At 41.8% G+C, this 18,018-nt stretch overlaps 1 protein-coding gene across 1 annotated transcript in view; it reads right to left on the bottom strand.

The window, feature by feature from the left end:
• poc1a (POC1 centriolar protein A) overlaps positions 1–18,018 on the bottom strand; it is a 64,894-nt gene that overhangs the window by 24,612 nt on the left and 22,264 nt on the right. The window lies entirely within an intron of this gene.

Raw genomic sequence — 18,018 nt, 5'->3', positions numbered from 1 at the left:
ATTATGTTGCTATAAACTGTAGTGTACATAGCAACAACTACCCCAAAAGGGGTTCCCAGATTGAAAGGAATAGTAACAAACAGGGGTTCCCGGTCTAAATGGATTAAAATAAGTTCTGAATTGCAGCTTTTTAACCTTAATCTATACTCCATCAAGTGAGGGTGCATAAATTAGGTTTTCGCCCAGCCCAGGTGATTCAGTAGTACAACAAACACAGCTGTAAAAATCTTCTATCATTCCCCCCAGGGGATAGGGTTGGAGAGTGGGTGTCTTATACCAATGGTGACGTTTGGCGATGAATGGAGCTTGTAATGTGACTCAGCTATGACTTACGCCTCTGGACCATAGCTGACAGGAAGTACAGCAGGGAGCATCCATGGGAAGGAGGGCTCTCAACTAACCCATTTAGTGACGCTCCTCACTCACTCGCCCCATATTCCTGCTTCTCTTTTTCTCTATACGCCAGACTCTACTTTCCTTCCTTTGCCCCCTTCCCACCTCGTTCCTCTCCAATCTCTTGGGACTTTTCCCTCCCTCTCTCCATCTCTATGTCTCTCTATCAGGCCCTGTCCATCTTTAATGTGACATGAATTAACAGGTGTCTGTTAACGGCTCACAGCTTTTTGCTTCTCTCTCTCTCTCTCTCTATTTCTTCCTCTCTCTCTGATGCTGTCTCACTCACCCTCCCAGTGATGCTCTCTCGCTCACCCTCCCAGTGTCTTATCTTTTTCCTTTTTTTCTAGGCTGCTCACACCCCCATCTCACGTGCTCACTCTCGTTCCTCTCTTTCTCTCCTGCTCTCTCTCTCTCTCTCTTCTTTGTTTCTCTCTGAAGCTCTCTCGCTCCACTAGACCATTAGGCTCTCGCCTCTTTTTCTTTCATGCTCTCTTACACCCCCCCCCTGCCCTCCTCATGCTGTCAAATACACTCAATTCCTGCTGTGAGAACACTACCACCTGCCATTCCATACCAGTGTGCTGAATGCACGTGGTGCACACACTTGCACAGTTACAGCCCCTATAAAATGATTAAAGTGATAGGGATGGATACAGCAGCTATGACAACCACTGCAGTGTCAGTATATCCCCCATTCTACTCTCCAAATCCACACCCTACGGCTGAGCTGAGCTGAACAGTGTGTGTGTGTGTGTGTGTGTGTGTGTGCGTGTGCGTGTGCGTGTGTATTGCTATACTTGTGTGTTAGGTTTACAATTAGGAAATGATTCAGGTTGATTTAAGAGTCATCTGATTTATACGTAGTTGCACACCAGTCTCGCACACTGAGAATAGCAGTTCTACAAGCTTACAACGCGCTGCGAAACGTTGTGGGCTTGTAGATTAAGTATTTCCTGTGCCCAACCAAGTATAACTCAGCCTTTATACTGTAGTTAAGGTTAAAAATGGTAACACAAAATTAAAAAAGAACGACATTTATAAAATTGACAGTCTCTTAATGTTTATGTCGCAAAGTAAAGCATAGCAATAGAAACGTGGGTGTGTTGAGCTGTGTGTGGGGAAGTCTGCTGTGAGCATGCAGCACGTCTGGCTGTGCACGTGAGCAGTAGAAAGACCCAGATGTGAAGCTAGGGAGAGAGAGGGGGAGAGCGAAGTGACATGGAAGGATTAGGAGGAGGAGCGGGGGGGGTGATCAGGGAGAGCTGATCTGCCTACACAGTACACACACATTCTTTTCTTATTCATAAGGACTTTCGAATGATTTCCATTGACTGCATTCATTCCCTAACCTCTAACCTAAGGGATGTGTGTGAGTGTGTTGCAGTATTGTCTACATAATATTGGGTGTCATGATGGCGCAACATGAATTTCTTCAAGGACCAAATAAAGAATCTATCCATCTGCTCTAACTCTAATTATAACACTAATCCTAAATATGAGTCCTACACCAGGCAAAATGCCCTCACTTTCCTCGTCTTGCTAACTTTGTGAGGACATTTTGGTTCTCACAAAGATAGCAATACAAATATACACACACAAACGGAAATCACATACAGACACAAACAGGGGTGAATAAAAAAGATTTGCTCAGCAGAGACACGGTGTGTATGTGCGTGCACACACACACACACACACACACACACACACACACACACACACACACACACACACACACACACACACACACACACACACACACACACACACACACACACACACACACACACACACACACACACACACACACACACACACAGTGCATAGCAAACAGGGCTTCCATATTCCTGTTGTAGTGCCCATCACTGGCAAATTATGAAGGGGTTTCACTTCTGAGCACATGAAGGGATCAGCATCAAATGAGTTGCTTATGAAATCCAAACGGATTTAATTCTGACAAGGCAGTGGCAGAGGATGACCTCTCCTTTTGAAGGAATACAGATAATTACAGCCATTAGCTGATTTATTCTTGTTCGAATGAATTACACATAATGTCTTTATTCTACAGTAATATGATGGCATTACTATGGAGATTCTGAAGGCTGCTTTCAAGGCACAGAGCATGGCTTCAGCGTAAAGCTACAATCTGCACATTTTAGGTCCCTCCGGACAGAGAGAGGTAATTGCAAAGCTGTCTAAACTGCAATAAAGATGGTAGCACATCTAGTGTCCAATTCAGTACACTGTGTGATTCAAACTTGACATTGACAACCCAATACCGATAAAGCAGGGAGTCCACCTCCAACCACTGCGACACTCCAACATACTAGACAGAATGCTTAAAATATAATTTGACCCATTAACCACTTAGGCCCTATATATACTTTGGTGTACGGCAAATAGAAAGAATTGCCGATGTCTACAAGGTCACAACACAACCACAGCACACCTAGAACGACAACATGGCTAAAATAGGGACATCAGGGTGAACGTGGTTAACATGAGTTTTAGATTTTAGCTTTAACTACTTTAAACCGATTTGGTTGACCGGAGTCCCTCGGGGCTCTAAACTAGTGTTTTTTTTCTGTTTTTGCTCTACATTAAATATCTGCAAAGGTTTTCCCCAGAACACGGATGCTAGGGTTTAAGTGGCTAACGATTCCCCATCTCAAAAGAATTAAAGAATACATCCCTGACATGTGAAAGGGGGCCCTGATGGTCGCTTTTTGAACAAGCTTTTAACTAGAAAGCAGTGAGATTTTAAAGGGTCTACACCATGAATTTTAACTTTTTCTTCATTTTTGTGTGTTTTTGGTCTCCCCCACCTCTCTTCTGTTCCAACAAATACCCGACTTCGAGCATGCAGGCTTTCATAGGCTATCTGTGGTTTTCATGTAAATTGGTCTGAAAACAGTCCGTCAGATTTGTTCCCCCACCCTACGTCACGTCTGGGAACAATTCCTCCCGTTTTTCAGTTCTAACCCAAAAAAAAAAATCCCCAATTTTTTTTTTTTAATTTTTTTTTTTTTTTTTTTTAAATCTTATTTTTTTTTTTTTACTTTTTCCACACAGAACCAGGACATGACATGCATACAAACTGGCTCAATAGCGCCCCGTGCCAAACAGGACAATGTGGTATTGCAGGTGAAAGTGCTTTATAAGCCAGAGAGAAGTTAGTTGGAATGAGTATATCTGAGGCTTGATTTAGGCTCAAACCTTTTGAAAAACGTTTGAGGGACATAAACAATATGATATCAAATATTATTATTATTTTTTAAATTCATGGTGTAGCTCCTTTAAGACATGTTAGCAGCAGAGACCATTCTCATCCTTCCCTAGGCATCAGGCATGTTTACAGTATCTTCTCCCATCTCCTTTTCACACCCAGGGTAAAAAACTAGCAAACGTCCTGAAAATAAACCAATTTGTTGCAGTACATTATGTTCCACTTTTCTCCACACAGAGAGCAGCAGTACTCAACCTCTTTCTCTCGGCTCAAAACAAGGTTTTAGATATTATTTAACTAATGGGTAGGGATCGTGTTTAGGCAAGCATCTGTGACACATTTCTCTCCTCTTCTTCCTTTCAGGCATCACGTGTGTGTGTGCGTGTGTGTGTGTGTGTGTGTGTGTGTGTGTGTGTGTGTGTGTGTGTGTGTGTGTGTGTGTGTGTGTGTGTGACTTGAGGCAGTGTAAGAGAGATGAAAGGGCCCTGTTATCAATAATAAAATGCGAACGGTTAAATTATACACGAACTGCAAAATCTAGGATGTGGGCACTTCCAGGTGTATCTGCAACCAGCTGGCAAAGGATAATTCATTAAAAGTATAAAAGGTATGCACCATTCAGTAGTCAGAACGCAACTAATGAACAAAACAATTTTTGCTCTCACAAAAGTACCATTCAAAAAACTATAAATAAACTTAACCACATGAACCCTTGCATCCTTATCCTGGGCATGTACAAGCTCACAGCACATGACAACTTATTGTGAGCTTGTAGAACAGCTACTGTCGGTGAAGACATCTGGTGTAGAGGGAAAAAAGGAGGGGGCCAAAGACCCCTGGTGGGACCCCATTCAATTATGTATAGGGTAGTTAAGTGGTTAAGTAACAATCATATACAATAAATAGCCCCAGAAACATTGCATGTGATGCTTTATTTTGTCCTACCAAACTGAACTGCTTCCTTTGGCCATAACGTATTTTTCCTAAATGACTGGCATTTATTATGAGAGCATATGTTCCACAGTCAAGTTGCAAGTTCTATGTCGCAGTAAAAATAAATAAATCCATAAAACTAAGTTGAGACAGGTGGGAGAGAGATGTCCCAGATGGTGTAGGAGATGGTGTGACACTGTGTAATAACTATGGGAAAGGTGTCAAATAACTAAATAATTGTGTCTGATAACACTTGCAGCTTAGTTCACCGGCTTCGAATGCTATCAATGCATTGAATGGGAGATTATCACGTTTTATCAGACCATTGAATGGGCGAAGTAGGCGAGCTACCGTCTACCCCGCGATTTGTCAGACCATTCATTGGGCGTAATCAGGAGCTACTGACCTACCGACGGAGGCGGAGCAGTCCCCACAACAATATTTACGATTCTGTCCATATCGGTACATAACTCGAACGGCGCTGAGTAGGCACAGGCGAGGGTCGCACCGCTCCGGACGGCAACTCAGTCGCCTTAGCTCCTTCGGTGGCCCGTCGCGGGGCTCCACCTCGCCTGAGACTGCGCGCCTCCGTCATGGTCCGAAACCGAAACAACCAAAACCAAAACCGAAACTAAAGTATTTAAGTCATCTCCGTCGGTAGGTCAGTAGCTCCTGATTACGCCCACTGAATGGTCTGATAAATCGCGGGGTAGACGGTAGGTCGCCTACTTCGCCCATTCAATGGTCTGATAGAACGTGATAATCTCCCATTCTATGCATTGATAGCATCCGAATCAGGTGCTTAGTTTCCTCTACCCAGAGATCATTGTGTGGAAAAGCTATTTTATGAATTGTTAATTCACTTTTTTTCTCACAATTTAGACAACACAACATTTCAGAATGCATGCACTTTAGTACACCCTCACGCACACACAAACACACTGACACAATGTTTTTTAAATAAACATCCTTCTGAATATTGTTTATTAATTCAAATAGGCTACCAATTGGTTTAGATAAACAAGCTTGGAGAGTGAGCTATGCATAAAATAAGTCAACGTTCACCAATACAATTTGCTAGAGCATCTTAGTAACGAATGATATCATCTAAAGTAGAAACTTAAAATTTGGCCCACTTTTGAGAACTTCAGAGGACTAGTTTTTTGATCACTGGCTTTAAAATCTCAATCAAGTTCAAATTGATGAACATCTGCAAAGTTATGATTAGGTATGTGCTGTATCTTGTTGATGGGTGCATGCATCAAGATGAAGACAGACAGCCAGCACAGAGAACTCTTAGTTGGACTGTCTTTCAGACTATTACTTAATTAAACAAATGTGCTAAGTATCTCTGTATCCTTCAGCTCCCTGAAGCATCAGCCAGCTGTCTTCAAAAAGCCATATTTCCAACTGAAGGGAAGAGGATGGGATGGGAGGGGAGGGTTGGGAGGGGGGTTCAAAGGGTTTGTGGAAGAACAGCATTTCTCAGAAGAAGGGAATAAAGCTTTTATATTCGCAGTGCTCGTCATATCTCTTCACATGGTCTGCCTGCGTGTCTCCTAATCACCCTATGAGGCGAGTGTGTAATAATGCCTGTCAATGGGAAGGAGGGCTATTAAAGACCATTTACAGCCCTGTGTCATGATGACAGTGAAAGAGGGGCAGCAAAAAGAGAGAGGGAAGGAGGGCAAATTATAACGGCTAGCATTAAGTAACCAGGTGTGATGTGTGAAAGCTGTTAAAAGCCACTCGTGGATACTGTTCAGTCCAACAAAGCTTGATTTATTCTCGCATAACAATTTTTTTTTTCCAAAAATTTTGTCTGATGTCTTGGTTGTTTGTTTTTGATTTTAGAAAACATAAGCATGTGGACTTTTTTTTTTACTATGAAAAGAATCCTTCTAATGAACATTAGATTCATACATTTTTGGCTTGCTCACATCACAATGCAACATGTTATGCGTGTGGAGATCTGCTATTTTCAGCATGGGACACCGTCGTACAACTTAGTATACATTTTATGCCGAGAGATGCTACCAACAATTAGCCTATAGCCTTCAGACAAAAATATTTTTTCAATAAGTGGGAAGACAGAATGTTTCTTTTTAAGCAGCTGTCATTGTGTGCTTTGGTTTTGACTGAGGCAGAAATTATGAACAGTTGTATAACATTTTTTTTTGTTTGTTTGTTTTTTTGCCTTTATTTTGATAGGACAGTAGAGAGAGACGGGTAACGGGGAAGAGAGTGACACGCAGCAAACCCGCCCCGGGCTCAGGAATCAAACCCGGGACACGCCATCAGGTATAAAAGCCTATGTGCTGTGCGCCTTAACCACTTGGCCATCGGCGCCCTGGCTTGTTAAATTGTATAGGGAAATTACATGGCCATTGGCGATAGAATGCTGCTGTTGTCATTGTTTTATTGCTATAATGGCAATGGTTTTACTACCTTGACTAACATTCAAGTGTGTAGCCAATGGACCTATCAGACCCTACTAATTCAATTCAATTAAATGTTGCTATAGTGCCAAATCACAACAAGTTGTGTGACAAATGCACATTATATTTATTATAATTATCTGCTTGATCATTGGTTATTATGTCTGATTGATATGTGACATCTGATCTATCTATGCATGTTATTATATACGTGTGATATGTAACATGTTGGACACTGTGGAATATATGAACATTTCCTATTCACGTGAGGTAATGGGTCTGATCACTGGGGATGATTGAGTGATTGATGCCACACTCTACTTGACAAATAGAGGGTGTGGTGCGCGCGGAGGACAGATCACACAAACCTGTGTAGCAGAGGCGACAGGAGGAAAACAGCGGAGATCTCCGAGGCGCCAGTTTATAGTTGAACTGACAAAGTTTAAACGTAATAGTCAGGGCCGCTTCTCCCTACACGCACACTACGCAGGTTGCGTGGGGCCCCGCCTACCCGCCTATCAAAGAGGCCCCTTCTCCGCCCCCTCCCTTCAGCAGAAAATAACGTGCATTACTGCGTTCACATCAGCGCAGGCTGCGCAGCACACTAAAACCGAAATAAAGTAACCAAAAAAGTAACTATCCGCGGGAAACCCGAAAAAAAAATCTCTCGCGCGCGGGGGACACATGCACGCCCCGTATCCTGCGTAGGGCCCCTGTGGAGTCTAAAGCGCCACTGGTAATAGTGAACTGCAGCCAACAGCAAAGAACACTCGAACCCTGCGGACTCGCGGAGGAAGAATCCTACCGTTGCTGCCATAGGAGACGAGCGCTGCGGTGTTTGTGAACGTGACGCCGGCCGGTGTTGGAGTCGGGAGGAGCCGAGGCCAGTGGTGAGGCAAAACCAAGCGTCCATTTTCTTTGTGGATTACAAATTAGGGGTACCCCGCCCGAACTTTAGTTATTTGGACGCCAGTGCGGAAGATCATTTACGTTTTCGTTTGGATATAAGAACACACTAGACATTCCCGAGACCACGGTTACACAAGAGGCCGTTCGGACGTTAAAGAGGAATTGTTTATTATTGTTTGTCAAGCGAGTAGGCGAATGTCCGCGCGGTGCTCTGAATAAGTGACTGAAGCTGTAACTTTGTATATTGTTCACGGGTGAATCTTTGATGTGAGGGGTTCGTGAGAGGAACATTTGGGTTGTTGATTTGTGTGTTTGTTTGTTTACTAGGGAAAGAGATAGGGACAGAAGTGATTTAAAGCCCTGAGTATATTATTTGTTTGGCCATATTGTCATGGTAGTTATTATTTTGTGGCTTCAATAAAGTAATTAAGTTAAAATCCTGCAGATCCTGTTGATTTTCCTTTTAGTTAATAATTATCCTTTCAGTGAAAAAGGCCGATTGTTACAGTTGTCTCAAGACTCTTTACATATAGAGCAGAGCGCTTTCCCCCTGAGCAAGACTTGAATGAAAGTGGCAGGGAAAAACTCCCCTTTTAACGGGAAGAACCAGACTCTAGCGTGGGCGGCCCTCTGCCTTGACTGTGTCGGGGGGTAGAGAGGGAGAGAACCGCTTCGGATAACTCTGACAAAACTTTCAGCTCTGAAAAATGGCACCCATCAGTTTCAGCGTCACACTGCACCCCAAGAGGTTTAGGATAATAATTATTTGGAGACAGTGGGTGAGAATTTGAAGCTGGAGGCAAGAGCAAATGGGATGTGACAGTCATCATGATTGAAGGCAATAATAAGGATTTGTCAGCTGTGAAAATATGACTACAGTGTAAGTGAAGTAATAATGCCCGTCAAATGGGCAGGCATTAGTTGCTTGGGTATGCTTGTTCTTTAACTACAAGAACCATAGCATCCATATTCTCGGTATGTCATAATAGGCGAACATTCGTCAAAATAGGCTTGTAAATCGTCTATTTTCAGCGAAGAGATTTGGTGTTGAGGGAAAAGGGTAGGGGGCCAAGTACGAGGGACCCTGGTCAATGAAGTATGTACTGTAGGGTTTAAGTGGTTAAATGCTGAATTCAGGGGAAACAGAAGTATTGTATCATCCCCAGGAGGGGAAGTTACTTTTTTGCATTCACCCAGCAGATGGTTTGCTCAGATGAGTGCTTGTGGGGGAGCTGTTAGGGGTTAAGTGTCTTGCTCAGGGCCACTTCAACACGTACAGTACATGGGTGAGCCAAAGGTCAAACCGGTGACCTTCTGATTACCAGACTGCCTCTCTACCCACTCTGGACTCCCTCTTTTATTGGTGTATCACCCAGGTTGCGCCTAAACCCTAACCTTTAACTTCACAAAAACTATGCCTAAACATAACCTTAACCCTAACCTCACAAACACTATGCCTAACCCTAACCTTAACCCTAACTCTAACATCACAGAAATTATGCCTAAACCTAACCTCAAAACCACGTCGACCTGGGCGAAACACCGGGAAAAGAGACAGTCCGCTACCCACTCAGCTACAGCCACCCCAAAGCGTCAGCTACTGTAGTTTTACTGCATTAGTAATATGAAGTTGTTGCTAGTCCAGAGCAATGTTGTACCAAGTATTGCCTTACCTTACTTTCGTTTGACTTGACGCAGTGCCATTGGTGCTGACTTGACTGATATGCTAAGCTAAGTAAAGCCATGGCAAATCACCGATCAAAGGTCTCCGCCAGGCCAGGTGGGTTATTGTGGGCAAGCAATGTTTGGAATTGTGATAACATTTCCAACTGTGAACTCACAGAAACCATGCGCCAAAAAGACGACCAACCCTATGCTGAGCTGGTTATGAGAGTTTGTACAAACACATGCACTGATAAAGACAGTGCACTGCTACAAACCAGAATTGTGTCCCCACCATGATCCGATCCAAGGAAGGCATAGAGGGAAGAAAAGATAATGATTGTACAACCTATGGTTCAAGAGTGTACAATACGTGAAGTGGGTTGTGTAGCGGCACCATGAGGTGATTTGAAATAATTGGGGTGGAGGTTCTTCCATGGCCTAGTGAGAATGTGTGTGCAAAGTTTCATAGCATTTGTGGCAAATAACACATTGTGGCACCTTGTGCTAGAGATGCCACTCCTGCATATTTTGGAAGCCAATTGTCACCGACTCGCCAATCAAAATGGCCGACTTGCGTGAAGTTTGGACAAAATAATAATATAAAAGAATTTGGTGCAGACAAATCTGTCTCATGGTGGCTCTATAACAGGCCGATTTGAAAAACAATTGGGTGGAGATTCTTCCTTGGCCTACTGGGAGTGTGCATGCAAAGTTTCCAGCTGATCAGTCCAGTGGTGGTTATAACATGTCGCGCAAAACAAGCCCCTCCAGCAAACTTTGAAAGCCAATTGTAGTCAATTTCAAAAGAATCTGGAAGATCTGACAGATACAACTTTATCACATGACTAAAGAGATAGCCAATTTGGGTGAGGTTTGGACAAAAACGGTAAAAGTAAAGCAAAAACTGTGTTTTGCAAAGAAAATGCAACATGTCGGAAAACTTGTCGAGTGGAAATGGGAGTGGCTTATTTGAGGAGTACCGTAATGATCCAAAGAATCCAGGGGAAAAGGAATGTTGACTGTATGACCTACAGTTCAAGAGTTATAAACCAAAACGTGAATCTGCCTGTTATAGCGGCACCATGTGGCCCATTGAAAAATGTAGGGTGGCATTTCTTCCTTGGCCTAGTGGGAATGTGCGGGCAAAGTTTCAGGGCAATCAAAGGCTACGTTCATGATTTAAGACATTTTGTACTTAACACGCCACTCCTGCAAACCTTAGAAGCCAATCTTACCCAAGCAGGATGTAGTATGAAAAATCGGACAGATCAGTATTGATCATATGACTAGAGGTGTGATGTATTTGTGTGATGTTTGGACAAAATCTGTAGGAAGAATATAAAAAAAAATGTTTAGCAAAAATTGTCCGGCCTAGTGGCGATATAACAGGCCGAAATATGGGGCAGAGGTTTTTACTTGGCCTCCAAGGAGTATGCATGCACAGTTTTATGGCGATCAATCCAACAGTGCTGGACATTATCTGCTCACAGACGGACACACACACACACACACACTGACACACGGACGGACGGGGGCGAAAACATAGTCTCGGCCACGCCTTCGGCCTGGCGGAGACAATTACAAACAATCTAAAAAATACCACATCGACAAGCACACGTGTCACAGGTGCAACATGTTTTGAGCTTATAGATCTGCCATTTTTGAAATAGGGATTAAGTGGCTAAGATTTGCAGCTAATCAGTTACATGAGCTAGATGGCGTGAAATTCTTCCTTCAGCTCCTAGTTAAACTGACTGCAAATGCCACTCCTTGAGACATTTTCTGTTGTGCATCTGAGAAAAACACAGTAATCTGGTGCATATGCATGCTGTCCTTAAGGCTTCAACAACCCATCTGGTGTTTACATGTCTTATGTGTGTACACAGACAAGTGGGAAGCTAGTCATTATGATTTATTACAGCTATTCATACAGTGTATTCATTTAGCATCATATTTATTTATGATATCTCAAGTTTTTATTTAGTTTTTCAGTTTTCTTTTAATTAGTTTTTACTTTTGCTTGTGGTTTTGAGTTTTTGTTTTTAATTTTAGGAATTGACTCGTTTTTGTTTCATTTTTAGTTAGTTTTACTTTCGGTTTTTCACATATTATGAGGAAAGCCTTGATTTATAGAAACCAGTTTGGCACTCACCATTAAGGGTTGGATTGGGGGCAAGTCCCTGCGACCCACTAGAATCATGTCCAGGGGGTGTGCGTGTACTTGTACATCAAGCTGCTTCATGCTATGGAAACAGGAGCCGGCTCAGGAACCATTGGTTACAAAGGCTACTTAAGTTACTTTACTTAATTTATAGAAGCTGAAAAGGGTAGGATGAAAAAAATACATGACCCAGATGCTGGAAAAACTAAAAAGATGATTCGTACATGCAATTTTATGTTGTTTTAGTTTTGCATTGTTCTTTTTAGTTTCTTATTCAGTTTTAGTTTTTTATTGAGATTTCCCTTTTAGTTTTAGCCTTACACTGTTTCTCAAAAGATGGACCGTTACGGGCTGTAACTCTGAGGGTGTGCAAATGGAACCAAATGGACCCGAGATTGGGGTTCCAGAGATAAAGAATGGTATGACATGGGGGTCGGTGGACTAATGCATTTCAAGCAAAGGGTCCTTGAAATTAGAAATGTTGAGAATCTGGCTTGGACCGCTGGCGTAGTGGTCCAGGCACCTAGGCTCCAAGCAAAGTAGCTTGACAGTGCGTTGTGGATTCGAGGCGGCCTTTGCTGCATGTCACTCTCCATCTCTCTTCCCATTTCCTTAGCCTACTATGTCCTATCAATAAAAGGCATAAAAGCAAAAAGAAAAACTTTAAAAAAAAAACTTACAAAATGTTGAGAATCACTATTCATGGATTTGTTGTTTTTGTTGCATTCCTAAGCCAATAATTTGATGACCAGTGGACCGGTAGGCAGCTGTTCCGGTAGGAGACACAAACAAAACTCTTTGTGTCTCCTACCGGGACCGCTGCCGGTCATCACATTATTGCCTATATCGATAGGAAAAAAGTCATTTTTGGGGTGAACTATCCCCTTTAGCCCTCATATGACAAATGGCGCAAATAGACGATCTACAAGCTTACAAAGTGTCATATTGTGAAGATGATGAAAGTTTTAGAAAAGGTTTGCCTATAATGGCAATGCCCAAAATAGTTGACGCCAGGTTGAAAATGGCAAAAAAAAAGAAGAAAAAACTGAATACAAACAGGACCATTGTGGATGTGTAGCTGTAGCCATCGATCAGAGGAACCGGAGACACAGGTGTGGTGAGGTCACACACTGGACGGAGCCAAACAGAATACCCCCAGGACTCTGGCAAGAAGAGTGTGCGCGTGTCCCTGTGTGTGTGTGTGTGTGTGTGTGTGTGTGTGTGTGTGTGTGTGTGTGTGTGTGTGTGTGTGGGGGGGGGGGGGGGGGGGGGGGGGGGGTGTGTGTGTGTAAGGACCTTGGCTATGTCCTTGTTGATGTAAGTAACACGGCAGCAGTCAAAGGGTTGAAATCCAAACCGAGTCCTGAGGTGCCCCCGGCTGTGACGCCTCGGCCTGTTTGTGTGTCTATGTGACATCTGACAAGGCCTTTTAATATTTAACCACCACTAATGGTCTCTTCTCCTCTCTATCCCTCTCTCTTTTTCCCATTTGTTTCAAATACTTTGACCTCACTCATGCACCCACCCCCCCACTTTGTACATCTTTCCCTTTTTAGGTCCACCCCATGTCTCGTAATCTTTTCCCCCCCGCCATCCCATGCTTTTTCCCCACAAGTCTTCCCTCTTTCTTGTATGGGGTACCAAAGTTAACTGAACTAATCAATTTAGTCGGTTACAAAAAAATGATCAATAATTTAAAATAAAATTACAATTAATAATCGAATATTAGTGCAATAGTTATTCAAATTAATACTTTTAATCTACAAGCTCACATGCGTGACACAATTGTACGATGAAGTGTAACATAGTCAATTATAAAAAAATATTTTCATTATTGACAGATACATTTCATTATTCAATTAATAAATATTAATATTAATTAATATTAATATTAATATTAATCGACAGAACAGTTGCTAAGAAATTCATTGACAGTTGCAGCCCTAGAGGGAAATGCAGAAAAACTGTGATAAATTAGACGTGCAACAGGAAGCCTTGCCGAGCCATAGGGCAGGAGCCTATCTCCTGTTTCTGTAGCGTGAGGCAGCTTGATGTACAAGTAGTACTGTACACCCCCTGGACATGACGCTGGTATGTCGCAGGGACTTACCCCCAATGCAACCCTTCATGCTGAGTGCCAAGCAGGGAGTCTTTGGTATGACCCGACCGGGGATCGAACCCTGACCTGCCAGTCACACAGCAACAGTAAGAAATGTAAAACTAGGGAGGGAGAAGGGCAGTGTAATGAGCAACAATGACATGAGCCTACTTCACCATATATAGACATCTATCAATCATGGAGCTGTGGCTCCTCAAGGACGAAGTCAGGAGCACCACTCCAGTCCAGGCTTTGTTCGATCGGCTATTTCTGTCTGTAAAGAATCTGGATCGGTTATCTAAGATGATGCATCATCGGGCTGCAGCTCTAAGGATTGGCCTTCGAGAGGAGAAGTAAAAAGACCTGGAATTATAAAAACTGCACACATAACCACCAAAACAAGTAATTTAAGTCTCAAGTCCTGAAATAACTGAAAGAATCTATCTTGGGACAGGGCCCTGCTCTTGTTCCCGATGAAAACAAATGAGTTTCAGAAGGTTTCTTTAAACTATCTGAAATAAGGATGATGTAAAAAATGAATACATTTAATTTATCCGAAAGTAATACATACAGAAATGTAACTAATAACTTTAAATGGATGTTTTGCACAAGGAATCCCTCGTCAGCCAATCGTGGCTTGTTAAGGTTTGAGATTGCCAAAATAATTGAGGAAGGGCTATTTTCCATTAAGTTACACTACTTTTATGTGATTATAAACAATGATATTGCTAAGAAAGTCCCCACTGCCTAGTTAATAGTTATCAACAAATTATACTTGTATAAATGATTTAAAATAGTTCTCTTCATTTCATCTATCAAACTTTGTGTATGTCATGTGTTCTCCCATTTTATGAATTTTCCTTACTTTCACTCCCTTTGAACACAATGAACAGCAATTAACAAGAGCCCTCCATAGTCGCCATTATTAAATAAAAATGTCCCCCAATGACCCAAGCTCATTGGAAACACACCACTGCTCTCATCTCATGTGTGGTGACCCACCAGAACTTTAGACAGTGTGCCAGTTTGAGTCCCAAAGCCACAGCATAAGAAATACAGGTTCTGCACAATACACCGCGAAAATAACCCAATAACTGAACTTCCTAAATGGAAACCGTATTTTTGTCTTGCTTACATTAACAAAATCCAGTTCCAGATTCTGTGAACTTCTATTTATCTATACAGTAAAAGTGTTGTTAACAGGTCCGTTTTTTTTTTACACTCTCAGAGTTGTTACAATACTTTCGAACACCTAGAATAAAGGCTGAAAAGTGCACATCAACAATAATTTAAAAAAAATGACTATACACTCACTAAGTTAAACACATTTTCAGAATTGTACTGTGTATACACAATTCATGAAGTGCCCCCCCCCACAATAAAATCTAATTTATTTTCATTATGATTACCTCAGCTGTAGAGCTGCCTCACAACAGGTGGTTTGACATTAAACAAGAATTAACATGTCTTTGGACAGTGGTCCATGCAGTCAGCGGGACTGGCAGTTGTATTATATGTTATAATAGTATAACATAGATCTTGGGCATTAGAAAATAAAATCGACAAGATATGATTTCACCTTAAATGAATCAGAATCTATTCCTTTCTCCAGTATGCTCTACACAACATTAGCAGCTAGTGTAGTGATTTAACAAGTCGGTTTTCACACTGACGCAGTGGCACACCAAGGCTACATGATGTTTTTTTTATTATGCAATACTGTGGCGAAGGCCAGATGGCAGGGCTCCGCGTGTACGCTCCTGCTGATGTCCACTATGTGCATGTCAGTCAAAACAGACAACCGGGGAGTTTTACATACTGAGTCACTGACCCGTACTTCCCACAGCACTGAAAACACCAACCCTTTTACTGTGAATACTAATATAAGTTAATATTCACAGTTTGATCATAGATCAAAGAAAACATCTTGGAGCTACCACAGTGGGGGGTCTTCTCCAAAGCACCATGTGTATATATCGTCAATGTCGGGCAGAAACCTTGTATCTCCAATTATTTTATTTTTTTGTCATTTAATGCCCTACTTCGGGATTTTCACTATTTCAGAAAGATTTCATTCCATTTCTTGAAAAGTAACGTTTTTTGGCATATGGGGTTTCCACCCGAAAGGGACAATATCCATGTCTTATTCACAGATTAGCATGCTAACCCAATAAAGCCTCATTTATGCTCCTTCGTACAACAGTGTCACAGACTTAAAATCCCTGATCTATAAGCTCACAACGCGCAACGGATGCAGCGTGTTGTGAGCTTATAGACATGCTATTTCTGAGGTTCTGCATGTTTTTTTCTTTAGTTTTTACTTAATTTACCCAGGGGAGGTTCACTGAGAACAAATTATCTTTTTCAGGAACGCCCTGCTTCACACTCACACAGACACACACACGAACAGCAAGCATAGCTATCAAAGTCTGTCTTCAATCACTATCAAAGTCTGACACCTCCAATACTGCATGTAATCAGCTCCATCCTGCATGTGAGAGATGGATGTTCTGCTGTTACAGGCTTCAAAGGAAAGATGTCACTCAAGAGGAAATAAGCCAGCCTCAATAGCAACACTAGATGCTCCGAGTGTGTGCGTGTGCGTGTACGTGTACGTGTGCGTGTGTGTGCGTGGGCCGAGTGTTCCTGTGCATGCATACAGTGTGTGTAGTGTATTTTAGTATGAGTTGCCAGGCTCAGTGGTGGTCCAAATAGAAATCATCTGTATCACTACAGTGTGATAGATTGCTCACTAGGTAACCACGGGTCTCTGTATCCCAATGAACATCTTACAGAGGAAAAAGACAAAAATAACTAAGATTTCACTAATCAAAAGAAACAAACAAATAAATAAATACAACAGAATGTGCAAGGGCCATTCAGATAATTCTTCGTGAATGATGATGCTAACCACAATCATACAGCAACTTTAACAGGATCGATTTGCAAAGATGCGCTTTTGTTTCCAGGTTACAGTAGCTACTAGCTAAACCTACATTCTGGTGAGCATTATTGAAGCTTTGACTGATTCGAGAATGATTCAAAAAATATATATTGTTTTGCAGCGACAAAGTTGGAGATGTTGAGAAAAGTCATGAGCTAGACTTTGATTAAAATCGGTAACAAGACCCATCTATATTTCTGGTAAGCAGAGGACTTATGGGTTGGAGGTCGAACAAACGCTCATATGCACTTTGAAGTGGTAGTCTTTTATAACATGAATGGTGCCTTCAACATCTGTTCCATCAAAAACACAACTGGGATTTATCGAGCAGCTTAAACGATTAGTGAATCAGGATCCTTCAGTAGTTACCATGGATTCTAAACGTCACACTGACTCAAAGTGTACCCCTCAACCTGACCTTGGCTGAAAATTATTCCCTTAATTGGCTTTGAAGGTGAAAAAAGAACAGTGTCATGGAAATATTCACCATCTGCTGAGACTAATGCTGTATTTGCATTATTCACAATACTGGATGATATATTGCACCAACATAAAACCTACATAATATCAATGTGCGATCACATTTAGATAAATCCGGGACCTCTTGAGCACGTACACACTACACATACATATCAAATAGCATGTTGGTTGAACCTTTGGCGTCTATTTTTGTTTTTAAACATTCTGTATTTGTTCAAAGCAGTTGAGTTTAGTGAGAAAGAAATCAAGAGCAGAGAATAATTAACATCAAGTGGACATAAGCCTGTCATATAAAGCCAATTGTCTGTGAATGTTAGATACAACTTAGTTTTTCTAGGTGGTAAGCACTGTATTGTGTGTTGTTGCTTTTGTATGTTTGTTGTTATATAAACCAACAATCTAAAAGCTCACGACGCGTCGCAAATGTTCATAATGCCCAGAATACAGCTGCTAGGATTCATGTGGTTAAGCGGTTCTTCACTCTTTACCTGCCATTGACGAGATTTCTCGTTTTTCTCCGCATGGCTCAGCCAGCCGTCGACGAGATTGACGAGATTTTTGAAAAAATTAAAAATAAAAATAAAAATATATATATATATTTTTTTTTTTTCAAAAACACAAAGGAAGCAGGAGATAAGGCGATGCGAAGATTTTCTGCTCCATTCACTTCAATGTTAAAAAATAAACGGAGACAAAATTCACAGTTTACCTTTTTGCAATGTTATTCTCTGGCAGGGAAGGGGGGTAGATGTGTAAATACTCTGGCAGTTA

The sequence above is a fragment of the Gymnoscopelus microlampas genome (genome assembly GCF_963454915.1).
Source record: "Gymnoscopelus microlampas genome assembly, chromosome: 7".
NCBI lineage: Eukaryota > Metazoa > Chordata > Actinopteri > Myctophiformes > Myctophidae > Gymnoscopelus > Gymnoscopelus microlampas.
The sequence above is the reverse complement of the archived record's forward strand: the minus strand, read 5'-3'. Positions and strand labels throughout refer to the sequence as shown.